A 14,005-nucleotide genomic window follows, 5' to 3' on the forward strand; every position below is an offset into this window, starting at 1 on the left:
CTCTCGGAGTGGAGGTAATGCAAGCATCAGGTCGTCGTTATGGGGCTCTAGTTCCGACTCAAATGTCGTATGACCGTCTTCATACTGGTTGTCCGTCATACGTAGGTGTAGTCTTTCAGGTCTCCCGCAACGGCGTCAATGTTCTGGGGTTACTTGAAATAGTGATTTGGGCTTGAACGTGAGGTCCAAACTCCTACAGAGGCAACGTCCAACTTGTGCTGGTGTCAAGATGTCGCCGTCCGAGTTTTTCGTGAGAAGATGAGGGGTGGTACCTGCAAGAGACTTCGATACTTAAGTTAGCAAATACTTTAGACAAATTTTTAGTAGATTGAGCACTTAAAGTTGTTAGTATATTTATAGTAGAAAGATAATTGCTTTTTTAAAATAGCTATATCTTTGATGGTAGATGACCGTGTCCTTATTTTTGAAAATTTATTAAAATCTCTTTTTTAGATAAAGAAAAGATATTTCAAATAAGTAAAAGATGCCACTTTTTTAGATGACTTTTTATTTTTTTGAGTCTAATTTAATATTTTTGGGATAAAATATGAACAAAATTTAACAGAGCTGGTTGCTGGTGTTAATTGGACCGTATCTAGGACAACACCAACCACAGCTGATGAATTTGTGATTGTTGGAATCTATGGTCCTTCTGTGGTTATTGCTCTTAAGAGATTAACGGGAGAGTTAGTTTGGCAAACAAGATTGGATAGCCATGACTCAAGTGTTTTGACAATATCTGGAACTTACTATAAAAGGTTTGTATATATTCCTTCTGAGACCATAATTAACAATTTTGATGCTTTGATTGAAAAAAAAATTTGGTAATTAGTGCGTAATGCTGTACACCGGGTAAGATTTCATAGAACAAAAGAAGTTTTCAATTTTTTTATTGTATTAAAAATGATAAAAATTCACGTGTAATCGTTTACATATAATAAAAATTTATTTAAAAATATTTACATCTTTGCACTTAAATTTTCACCATTAAAATTTTTTAAAAAAATACTTTTTTCTGTGAATATATTTATTATTTCGTAGGATATTTATTATTTGTTCTTATTTAGCACATTTGTTAATAGAATTCTTATGAAAAATTAAGTACTACCACGTATTTTTTTTGTTAATAATTGTTAAGAACTTAAAAGCATATTAAGAAAAATAATAAATAAATTGTAATAAGATTATTTTCATTAAATAAAATAAAAAATTTTATATTTATCAGATTGTGCCAAACTAAAAATTTCATTACATATATGTCATTTGTCACAATTTATATAAAGCGCTACAAGAGTAATGAGTTTTATTCTTTATTCAGGAATCGTACTATTTGTTGTTACGATTTTCTAGCAAACTTATAAAATGTATTTAAATTAATTAAATAATAATAAATTTTTAAAAAAGTTTATAAAAAATTATAGTTATTAAAATTGAATTGGATTAGTTGGTTCGACCGAAAAATTGGAGAATCGAATCTTATATTAGTTTGATCTAATATTTGAATCGTAAGATAAAAAATCAAAATAAACCGATCAAATTTGGAGTAAACTGATAAAATTGGTCAAATTTAATAAAGACCGATCCAATCAAACCATTTAGAATTTAAAATATTTTAAAAATATTTGAGGTAAGGTTCAAACCTTTGAACTCATCTTCAATAAGAGACATTTCCTTCACAATCACCATGCTATCATCCTCAATATAAGAGACATTTCCTTCACAATCACCACACTATCATGCTTCTTCTTAATATATATGAAAATTATAATACATATAGATATTTTATCAAATAGTTTATTTTTATTTAATAAATTTTAATTTAAGTTATAAACTCGTTCATTCTTAAATTAATTATATTTTTATTTAACAATAATTATAAACTCACTTATTTTTTTTTCATAATTATATAATATCTATTAATATTATTTTTTAATAAATATTTGTAGTATATAATAGTATAATAATAGATATAAACTAATTAATAAATTATTAAAATTTAAAAATAATAGTTATTTTAATATAAAAATAAAATAAAATTTTTTATGATAGAGTAAAATTAACAAAATACTTATTGTTCCTATTTCATATTATTTTAGAATAGCTAGATATTCTTAAAATATTAGTGAAAATATGTATCACTACAACATTTTCAGGTTGAGGCAACATTTAAAAAGTGTTGCCTAAAAGCTGACAAAAAGTTGCTTTTGATCAATGGCAACACTTTTGGGCCTAAGGCAACGTTTTTTGTCGGCGTTGCATATGCAGCCGTTGCCTTAGATCAAGGCAACACTTTTTTGTTTCAAAAGCAACGCTTTTGAGAGCAACACTTACCAAGTGTTGCCTTTGGTTGAAAAACAACAACACTTCAAAGGTGTGTTTGAGACAACACTTTTGCAGTGTTGTCTCTTCTCTCATATTTTGGTCACTACTAAAAAGTGTTGCCTATTTGCAATAAAATGCAACTCTTTTATGTGTTGCTTATAAGTTGAAATTTGCAATCCTTTGAAGTGTTGTCTATTTGCAATAAAATACAACTCTTTTATGTGTTGCTTATAAGTTAGAATTTGCAATCCTTTGAAGTGTTGCCTATTAGTTTTGAATATGCAACCCTTTAAAATATTGCCTTTTCTTTTGGATATGCAACCTATACAAGTGTTGTCTAATATTCAAAATATGCAACTAATAAAAGGGTTGCCTTTTTGATAAAAATAAAAATTATTTTTGTAATAAAAATATAAAAAAATAAAATTTACAATAAAATTTTTTGTTCATACATGTGTAATTATTTTAATTAATAAATAAATTTGTACACAATAAAAAATAATTATAAAAGAGACAAAATAACTAAAAATAAAATTCTAATTAAAATAGATATTAAAAAGTTCAATTAGTATTTCTAATATATGTTCATCAATAATTCTCAACAAAATAATAAAATTCTTGTCTAACAATAATTGTCATAACAAAATAGTAATTAATATTTATCAAAATAATGTCAATCTATTTGCATATTTTATATCTATACTTGACTTTGTTGGAACAATCTGATAGTGTGTGGTATGATGAACTCAAAATCCTCTTGCCTCCACTGAGTCCAATAACTGCTGCATTTAAATGAATTGGGGTTTAGTTAACGTTGCATTTAAAAAAAAATTGAAACATAAAAGGTGCAATAATGGAAAATGATGCATGGTATGTGTTTGATGAAGTACCTGAGTAAACTGAGAAAGAGAAATGCAATGAAAAGATAAAAATGACTGAAACATAAATTTGAAGGGGGGAAAATGAAAAGATAAAGAAATGAAACAACTCCCTTGACAATTTCTGTCATTCCTGCGAATGAAACAGCAGTTACTAGAGTCTGTTGCAGTGACAACATGCATCACTCTCCAACATAGCCACATTATTTCAGCAATGAGGAAAAAATTTTCTTCCTCACAATAGCACAACGCTACAAAAATAAGTAATTAAAAAGGAAAAAGAAAAAAAGATGATTAAAAATAGCAAGAGTGTATTGCAGAAGCCACCATGAAGTAAGACGGCAGAAGACAGAGAAAGCAAAGGCCAAAAATGTTGATAGTCCATTCCCAATAAATGATAAATCACAAAAATTACTGCAAATTTTTTTGTTATACCTGGTCATCACTTTGGATCACGAGTTGATGAGGAAGGACGATCGTTGCCATTCGAACATTGCTTACTATTTATATCATGTGTTGATTCCTTGGCTCGTAATAAAGATAGTGCTTCATCAATATTTGTGCCAAGAGAACTCTGTTGCAAGAGAAGCTTCACAAGATCCTCCAAACTTTGGACTCTATCTTTTGTCTCATGAAGTTCAGTTTTCATTGAACTTATAGTCTCTGCATGTTGTTGCTTAATTTTAGCAATCTCCCGTTCTTTCTGCAGAGATGTTTTTGTGATTGTCCTCCCATAACATCGAACTCTTCCTGGTTGTTCTTTGCCAAATACGGCAGTAAATGCTTTCTCGGAAGTGTCTCCAGCTTCTTGGTGGCTCTTAAGTTTATCCTATTAAAAAAAACATAACAATTTTAGCTTGTTCCACTCACTGATTCTCATGCTTCTTTCCAAAACAGCCTAAAAGTAAAGGTGTTATGTCATGGCTATTTCCTCGGTTCAAGAAGAAGCATAGCAAGAATGTGATTATGAGTTCCCCAAACAGAATTGAATCTGAGAAAGTTTCTCAAGTTCTTAAGGACATGTGAATAGTTTCAATTGAGACACTCAAGAGGGAGTTAATGGAAGCAAATAAGAGTAGGGATGCAGCATTAATGAAAGTTTCTGAGATGAGAACTTCATTGGAGAACTTTTAATACTTTTAATAATGATATAATGAACATATTAAAAGTTAAAACTTAGATTTTATGTCCTTTTCACAAAAATTGTATTCACTTAATAATATGTATTTTAGAAACACACATTTTATTCAAGTTGATGGCTGAGAGCTCTGTTTACCAGTCATGTCCATATCAGCTACCCATTAAATATAAATAGATGATAGAAATTAAAGGATGATTTGATTAATTTCAAACCTAAAAAAGCAAGCTGTCTTAAATTAATGCCTACACATTTGTATCTTTGACTTCTCGCCTGCTATATCTAAATAAATTAAAGCATAAGCAATTCACATGTATATTTTAATTATGGACCCCACAAAACATGATCATGTATGTTTTAAATCTACTTAATTAGTTATTTATAAATTATATTAGCTTTCAAGAAGAATCCTCCTCCAGGAGAAATTGACTTTGAAGGCTCTAAAATCAAGATATATACATATTACATACTATAACAATACTTTTTAAGTTTTATACAGGACAATCTGACTTAAAATAATACTGTAAATTAAGACAATTTTGTTTTAGATCAATTTGTACTCATGGTTCGAAACGGATTGAATCCATCGCTCGCCAAACCAAGTCTCAAGTTACGAGGTTTCTTGGCGAATTCTGAATGTCGGTTATCAAAATCTTTCCATAATTGACCATCGGCAGGATGCCTTAGCTTTCCATCCTTTTTACGCTCTTCCTGATGCCAACTCATATTCTTAGCGGTCTTTGAGCACATGAATAGCCTTTGAAGCCTGGGAATTAGGGGAAAGTGCCGTAATGTCTTTGCAGGAATGTTGTGAGCTTTCTTTGAAGATATGTCACCTTCAACTACCGCAGGCTCAATCCAACGAGAAGTTCCACATTCATGGCAACATGTTTCATTTTCGTGCTCTTTCCAATATAGCATGCAGTCATTTGGGCATGCATCAATCTTTTTATAATCAAGACCTAAATCTCTCACCATAGCCTTGGCTTTGTTGAAAGAAGAAGGGAGATTCAAGTTAGGAATAGCCTCTTTCAACAACTCCAGGAGGGAAGTGAACGAGGCATTGCTCCATCCATGTAGACACTTCAACAAGTATAGTCGGATGGTGAAAGATAAAGTAGAAAATCCCTTGCAACCAGGATATAGTTCCTTGCTAGCCTCGTCAACCAAATTATAGAACTTCTTTGCATCTTCGTTCATACCTTCTTTTTCTCCCTCAACATCTGCCACATTCCTAAACCTTTCGTCTAGCAAGCCTTCAATGTCATCGCATGAATAAATCTCACCGGTATCACCAGTATCGACATCCATACCAATTACACTTTCCCCATGATTAACCCATCGTGTATAGCCCTTGACAAATCCAAAGCATATTAAATGGCTATAAATAGACTCTCTTTGACCCCAAAGGAAGTTGCAACATTTTGCACAAGGACATAGAATTTCCTCTCCTTGAGGATTTCCAACGGAGTAGTAAGCATAGTCCAAGAATCTATTGACGCCATCTCTAAACTCTTGGCTATGTCTTGGTAAACTCATCCAGTTCTTGGATGAGTCCTGGGAAAACCTAATTGTTCATAGTGATATTACTATTAAACTAAAAATGATTATGGTCTTAAACACCAGCTAAAAACAATTTTCTTTTATCAAAATAGAATCTGAAACTTGCTATATATACACGGTTGCTCAATATAAAATATATAAAAAGAAATATTAAAAAATGCTTTTATATTTTAAAAGAAATATTAATAATTCTTTTATTATTCTAAAAAGTTAACCAAATACAAACTAATCATAATTCTTTTATTATTCTAAAAGAAATATTAATAATTACTTTTGAAAAGATATATTTTAAAATAAAAATGCTTTTATATTTTAATTTTTTAATTAAACAATCAGTATTTTAGAAAAGTGCAAAAGAATAACATAAACATATAAAAGCAAATAAGTATAAGATAGACTTACGAGGTCATGCCGCAATAATTTGCACTTAGTATTCAGCTGCGTATATTCAAGTATGAGTGAAGGAATCAATCTGATTATTTTCCCTTAATGTAAATTTTATGCGTTACTTAAATCATACATATTTTCCCTTTTCGGGAAAGTTTATCACACATGCCTCTAATATCTCATGTAATGTAGCTGGTTTGTAGTAACTCACTCTACTGCATCAAGTAATAGTTATCGTGGCCAAATTCAAGAAAACTCCACCAACATACGAATAGTACTAATTCAGTTTATATTTTGCGATTTGCTAAGCATTATATTATATATATATATATATTAAATGAGATATATATTGGGAAGTTATGATCCATCAAATAATTGTGTTGAATGAAATTCCCTCTACAGGCCGACAAAGCAGCTAAGTGAGGACATTTGTCTATAGGGTTAGTGTGGGGACTAAGTAAGGGCATTACGTGTGCGCACACATAGTAACCATACAAAATAATCTACATTAAATTATCTCATCAAAACAGATATATCAGATCATCAACTAAATAAACATCACAGGCTTTTAGCAAATCTGCATTGCTGTTGCTGTTATGGAGTAATAAATAGAGACCTGTCATAAAAAATTCGAATTCTATTCTAAAGAAAAATATTATTTCACAACAAAATCAAAATAATTTTGTAGGTGCATATACGTATACGTGTTCGGTTTTGATTTATCTTTCTTAACAAAATTAGCTTCTTCGTGACGCCAGGTTTAAGGAAGACAAAAGACAGTACTGGGGGGCTAAATATGTCCAAAGAACTTAAAAAGAAAGTAGCAAATAAATTTCATGATAAATTAAAGGACCAAAATTAGTAGACTAGAGATTTCTATTTAGTTTAATTTAGTCAAAATGAAAAGAAAAGAAAAGTAAGAGCTTATAGCATTCACACTAGTGTTGGGGTATTGTATTCTAGAAATATATAAAAATGATATGAATGGAGTTGGAGTTCAATTAGATGGGGGTCTCATGCGATGATGATGGTGATGGGTGATGAAAGTGATGATGAGGAGGTAGATTAGCAGTTTCCAGGAAAGTAATAAATTAAATTTCTAATTAAATTACTATTAAAAGGAAACAAAGCATGTGATGATGCAAGTATTGGTCTTAGCAGTTCCAAGAATGGATACAACTAACCATCCGGCCTGATTTTGACTCAACAAAATCATGGTCACCGGAAAGGAATTAAGATACAAAACCAGAGAATGAATAATTAAGATACTAATTAAGATAAGTTACTATTATTGGTTGTGTTATGCAATTCAATCTGAGGCTGCCTAGGGAATAAAGGAATCCCAAATCTGAAGCATGACCATAGTATGAACAGAAATAAATAACAAACTAACTTTCCCAGTAAAATATGAACCAACCTCAGGATGCATTCGGTATTGGGTCTTCAACATTTTAACTGGATAGCCAGCTTGCATCAATCTTTCAAATAAGCTTGTGCCATATCTTAAAGCATGAAACAGAAAATAGCACAAAAGTAGGGTATTAAGTAGAAGAATAGTTTTATTTACTTAGAAGATATGCTTATCATCAAAAGAATTGTTTACCCATGATTCTTAGCAACATCTGAAATTACAGCTGCTGGAAGCTGTGCAGGATCACCAACCTTAAAACACAAATGCCAAAAATTAAAGTAGCAGTGGTGATAACGCTATACCAAATATGACCCCAACAGTGCTTAGTCAAGAATATTTAAACAAGTTCAATAACTGATGCACAACAACACATTCATTTTGCCAGACCCTATATAAAATATCAGTAAATTCATATTACTAGAAATCTCATTTCTAAATATCATGCCAAGTCCTTTGGGTTAGGAGTTACAACAAATAAAGAACTTGCTTTCTTTAAAGATGCTGTCTCAATGTATCTATCTTGCTTGAAACTTGTATTACATATATAAAAACTAGGACTGTCGTTTCTAGGATCCTTTGATAATTTCACTATAAAAAAAAACATAACAAGACACTGCATATGACATAAGCATAATGATTTGTCCATATTTATGGCATCAAATTACAACTTGGTAGCAAGCACAGTCAACATGCAAAAGAAAAATTCAAATTATTCCCAGAGAGCAGGGTAAAGCACAGCTGCATCTAAAATTACAGAGGGCATGGTAAGAAAAAAAAAGTTGAATCCTAAAAGCAAATGGCAAATCAGGTTCATGTTGCAATGTTGCATGAATTTAAGCCAGATACAAAAGTTACATAAAAGATGGAAGTGATTCCATTCCGTTGTATAAAAAGAGGCCATTTGATCTACGGAGCAGTATGAGAAGAAGCAAGCTGGTAGCTCTCTGCTCTTCACTCGAAGCTCCAAATATACAAACAAAACTATGCTCAAACTCCACACCCACATGCACACACTTGACCCAAAAACAATAATTAGTTTCGCATATAATACTTTCCCTGTTTCCCAATTGCTAATCTCAAAATATCAGCACTACTTACCCTGTTTCCCAATTTCTACAGAGTACATAGAATGAAAATAAGCTAAAATTCAAAATCATAATAAAAGAACCAAAATAGAATGGTACTGCACAAAGCTATGTATGTAAAAACAAGTTTAAGTTCAACCAGAAGATTTAAAATACACATGCAATTCCATTAAACGCACACAGTGACAGTAGAGTTGCTTCAACACTAATGCACACATACAGCAACAAATTTCATATAACCAAAAATTAGGATTCAAAACACAAAAATAGAAAAGAAAAACAGAGATAAAATCATGAGTACCTGTAAAACAATGATCAGCGGTGATGAACCCTAGCAGAAGAACGCTGGCAAATTGGAAGAGATCATAGATGAACGGCAAGCAAAACCTAAAGACTTTATAGATCTGGTTACAAAATACACAAATATACACAAATATGAACGGCAAGCTCGAAACAGCAACATTATTACCAAAAACCCTATAATAGCAACATCAACATTATTAAAATTAGGATTCAAAATGAAAAAGAAAAAGGAATATGCAGAATCATAGGTACCCGGTGATGAACAAGCGAGCAGAAATGATGGAAGCTCGAACTGCTAGCAGAGACAATCGAAGATCAAACGCGAACAAATTGGATTGAATCTCGATTGCGAGCAGAGAAGATTGAATCTCGAACTACAAGCAGAGAGAATCAAAGCTCAAACGCGTGTCAAGACCTCCATTGCCATCCTCGAAGAGAAGAAGACGAAGAAGAAGATGATTTAGTAGCACGTCAATGTCTGAAGAAGATGAAGATGAGGATGAATTAGCAAAGAAGGGCACACGTCAATGTCTCCTCTATTGCCATCATCGAAGAGAGGAAGATGAAGATGATTTTGTGCTTGTTAGGGTTGGGGTTTTGTCTCAGTCTTTCTTTCAGTAAAAGGAGAAGAAGATGATGAATTGAAGGCCCGTGGAGCAAAAGGGGTTTTGTTTTTCTTCTTTTTAGTTAAAGTGAAAAAATATTTTGTTAAAATATCTGGAGAGAAGCTTATAATTTTAAAAAAAATATTAATTTATTTTAGACAACATTTATAAGTTGATGTTTATTAAAAATTTTAAAGCAACTTTTATAAAATGTAATATATGAATATAATAAATGTTGTCTATTTAATTTATTAAAGCAACATTTTTGTTATGTTTTTTAATTAACTAAAAAATAACATTTATAACATGTTGATTTAAAAGAGTTGCAATAGTCTTATTTTTTTGCAACAAATGTTAAGAGTTGCTTTTTATTATTTTAGACAACATTTTTTAAGTATTGTTTCGAATATATGTTGCCATAGATCAAAATTGTTGTAGTGTATATTAAATTTTAATTTTTAATTTTTAATTATTTTTTATTTTTATTTATATAGGACCGCCGGATCAATCGGTTCAACCAGTGACCCGTCCATTAAACCAATAACCCAGTAGTCTGATCGGTTAAATTATCGATTCAATTCTAACAACTATGCCAAAAACTAAATTTAAAAAAATAAATAATATTTTTCTTCATCAATATATAAATCGAGTTAGGATATTGTATGTTACAAAAAACACATAAATCGTGAATGATTCAGTAGCAAATATAAATACATATAAATTATGCTAGGCCAATAAATTTTTTAAAGTTGTGATGGTTATCAGTGGCTAAGAGAAAGGGGGTTAAATCTTAGCCCCTTTTTGGATTAGTAGCCTTTGTTGTCCTTCAGATCACTTGAAAAGATATTTCTTATTTTTGTCTCGTGTCCAGCCACGAGATTTTTTCGTTTTGTCTTATGACCAGCCAGGAGATATTTTTCAGTTTTGTCTCCTGTGCAGCGGAATCAGAAATGGAGTAGAAGAGAGAGAAAATTACACTAAGATATATCCTGGTTCAGCTGCAAAGTGCAATGCAGCCTACATCCAGTCTCCATCACAATAATGATGGAATTTCACTATAATCATCCTTGATTACAAACATCAATTCTCCCTAGGAACTACCCTTCCTATCCAGGACAAGTCCAGAATCTAAACCCAAAGAATGAACTTGACTTGGTCACTGCCAAGCTTCCAACTGCTAAGTGCTAACCTAACTTGCAAGGGGATTCCCACAGAATCATGACATATAACACAGATGTACAAAGGACCTCTAAGGACATCTATGACTTTTTCTTTTAATTTTGCGCTCTCTGCCTTTTTTCGCTCTATGGCTTTTTCTTACAAATCTCACTGTTTGCCTTTTTTCATGAGACTCAAGACAGACAAAATTAAATAGAAAAATACAAAACAGAATACATTGAAGGAGAAGAACTTTTGTTAGCTTAGGTAGCTATGTGAACACTGTGTCTTGCACTCTCACTCCTTTCTTCAAGCCCTTACTGTTCTCCCTTATTTATATAGGGGGAAGCCTCCATGGTTGAAACCATTTGGATCAAGCTAAACTTCTTCTTCTTCAAAAAAAATCGGTTCAGCCAGAGAGAGAGGGGAGAAAACTGAATACTTTAACCAACATGCAATTACCTCTGTATTTTCCTTTTACACCAAGCTTCATCAATCCGAGCCATCCCTCCTTGCTTGCACTCGAAGAAGGACTCCTACCCCTTGATGCTTCTTGATGCATGACAGTTTTTTCTGCTCAAACTTCTGCAAATTCTCCACGTAACTACAGTAGCTACCTCCTGTGGTAGTTGATCAAAAGTTGAGACAAGCCATCCCTCAAGGATCTTCTTCTTCTGACCAAAATCTTCTTTTCTATTTTTGGTATGGAGAGCTTGAGCTTACTTCACCAAATCTTACCTTTTTTGGTGAAGATCTCAGTCACAACATACTTTTTGTTTTCTTTTTCTTGCCATCATTGCGATGGTCTTGTTGCTTGTTTCTCCTTCCTTTCGGTAGCTAACCATAGCTTTCATGCTTTATCTGTGAAGTGACCGAAGTAGGAGAAGAGAGATGAGAGTGAAGAAAGAGAAAATTGAACAATAATTAATGAATGTGATAAAGTGAATTAAGTTTCCCACTTCTCTTGCTTTAGGTAGCGTGTAGCATTGATGATGTCCATCAAATCAAGTGTTAAATCTCTCTCATGTTTCTAATGCAAGTTAATTGAATTTGAAATCCATCCCAAATTAAAAATGGGATCCGTTAGAAGCATTCCTTGCTTTCTTTTAATATTGGTTTCGGACCAAATACTTTGGTCTTGAGACATGAATTTTCAATTAGGCTTGTATCACAAATTTTGACCCAAATAACATAACAACAATTCAGCCATAAGGATTAAAATAATTTTGTATCAATGTTGAATGTATTTTTAACACGATTAAGCTTGTAACAATTTTCTTTTCTATTCGGCCCAACATCAAAATCTGTACAGCAAAAATTAACACATATAAATCTATATCAAATTGATAATTATGCAGATAATCATATTAATAATATTTAATCATCACTAATATTAATTTAGAGTTTCCAAACTCATGAAAACTCATCAAAGTTGTAAATAAAATCCACTAATCTAACATGATTTATAAATAGAGGCAAGCATTATCCAATACTCTATTACTATTTATGTACAAATAACTTCATACTTATTAACGAACACATCAAATATTATCTGATAAAAATAAAATGAATCATAAAATTTTAAGTTATATATGATATTCCTATAAAAAATAATATTTATAAATTTATAATAATGAAAAATCAAACAATAATAATAAGTTTAAATTAATAAAGTAAAAATATCCGAATAAAAAAAATCATGATTTATTTTATGCAAAAGAAGTAAAAACTATATAAAAATTTCGACACCTACCTAATAATGTGTTGCATTTCTAGACAGAATTAATAGAAAAAATTATTATATTTTTCGCAATCTAAAAGTTGAAAAATATTATCCTTATCTAATTGATTTCTCAAATATATATATATATATATATATATATATATATATACGATCATACTTGTAAAATAAAATAAAAATAAATATATGATTAATAGTTACTTAGTTATCATAACTAAATTAAGAGTGTTTTGAAAATAATCAATATGTAATTAGAAACGAAAATTTATTTTAAAATTTAAATTTGTTTAAAACATGATAAATAATATATTGAAATAAAAAGAGTAATAAAATGCTATGAAAGAAATTGCAGCACTTTAAAGTTTAAACTAATGAGACTCTTGTATCTTATAAAAGTACGAAAAGAATTCTTTATTTTTGTGTCGTCAGTTGTCACTGTTGAGTGTTCTATATGTATATATGTCACTGAATGAAAATGGCCCACTATTTTGGTCAATTAAATTGAGTCTCATAATCTTCAAACATATTCTTTAATTTTTATATCACAGAATATTTTGCTCATTTTATTATTAAAGTTGACTTTTGATTTTATATACAAAGAGATATGGATGATCAAATAATTATTATGCATGCATCCGTGTAAAAAAAAGGTGATGTATTTTTCATCATTGGCAGCAAGGCGTAAATTCTTTACATTATATTGATAGGGATATAATTATTTATATAATTTTTTATTAATTTAATTTTTAAAAAAATAATTTTATGATATAATAATAAAATTTATATGATTAAAAAATTAGAATTTTATTTTTATTATCTTTTAAAGAAAAAAATAGTATATACCAAATAAAAAGAAAAAAATATCTATATAAATATTCAAGCAAAATATAAAAAAATATTTGAAGGAGATATGTTAAATATATAATTATTTATGTGTCTTATTTTATTAATTTAAATTTAAATAAAAAGTGATTTTATTACATATATTATGATAAAGACGTCATTAATTATTAACTTTAATTCCTTCGATACATTGAAAATTTTAAATTCTTAGAACTTAACCGAATTTATCATTCTATATAAAACTAATGAGTACTAAAGGGTCTATCTAATTAAAATTATTATTTAACTATTTATTCCTCGCAACACTCTTATATCATACCCTCTTTATAATATTACACTAATCAAATAAAAGAAAGTTGAAATTCAGGTGGAGTCAACTTCACGTAAAATTGATAATTGAGAACTGTTAAATAAAAATTTAGTCAAATTATTTAACGGTTTTCAGCTATCAACTTCATATAAAATTAACTGCACTTAAGTTTTCACCGTAAAAGAAAATTAGGCACCGTACTTGGAAGAAATTTGGCACTTCCAATAGGTGGTGATAGCTTACACTATAGTGCTTGTTTTT

The sequence above is a fragment of the Arachis stenosperma genome, chromosome 4 (genome assembly GCF_014773155.1).
Source record: "Arachis stenosperma cultivar V10309 chromosome 4, arast.V10309.gnm1.PFL2, whole genome shotgun sequence".
In the NCBI taxonomy this organism is placed as follows: domain Eukaryota; kingdom Viridiplantae; phylum Streptophyta; class Magnoliopsida; order Fabales; family Fabaceae; genus Arachis; species Arachis stenosperma.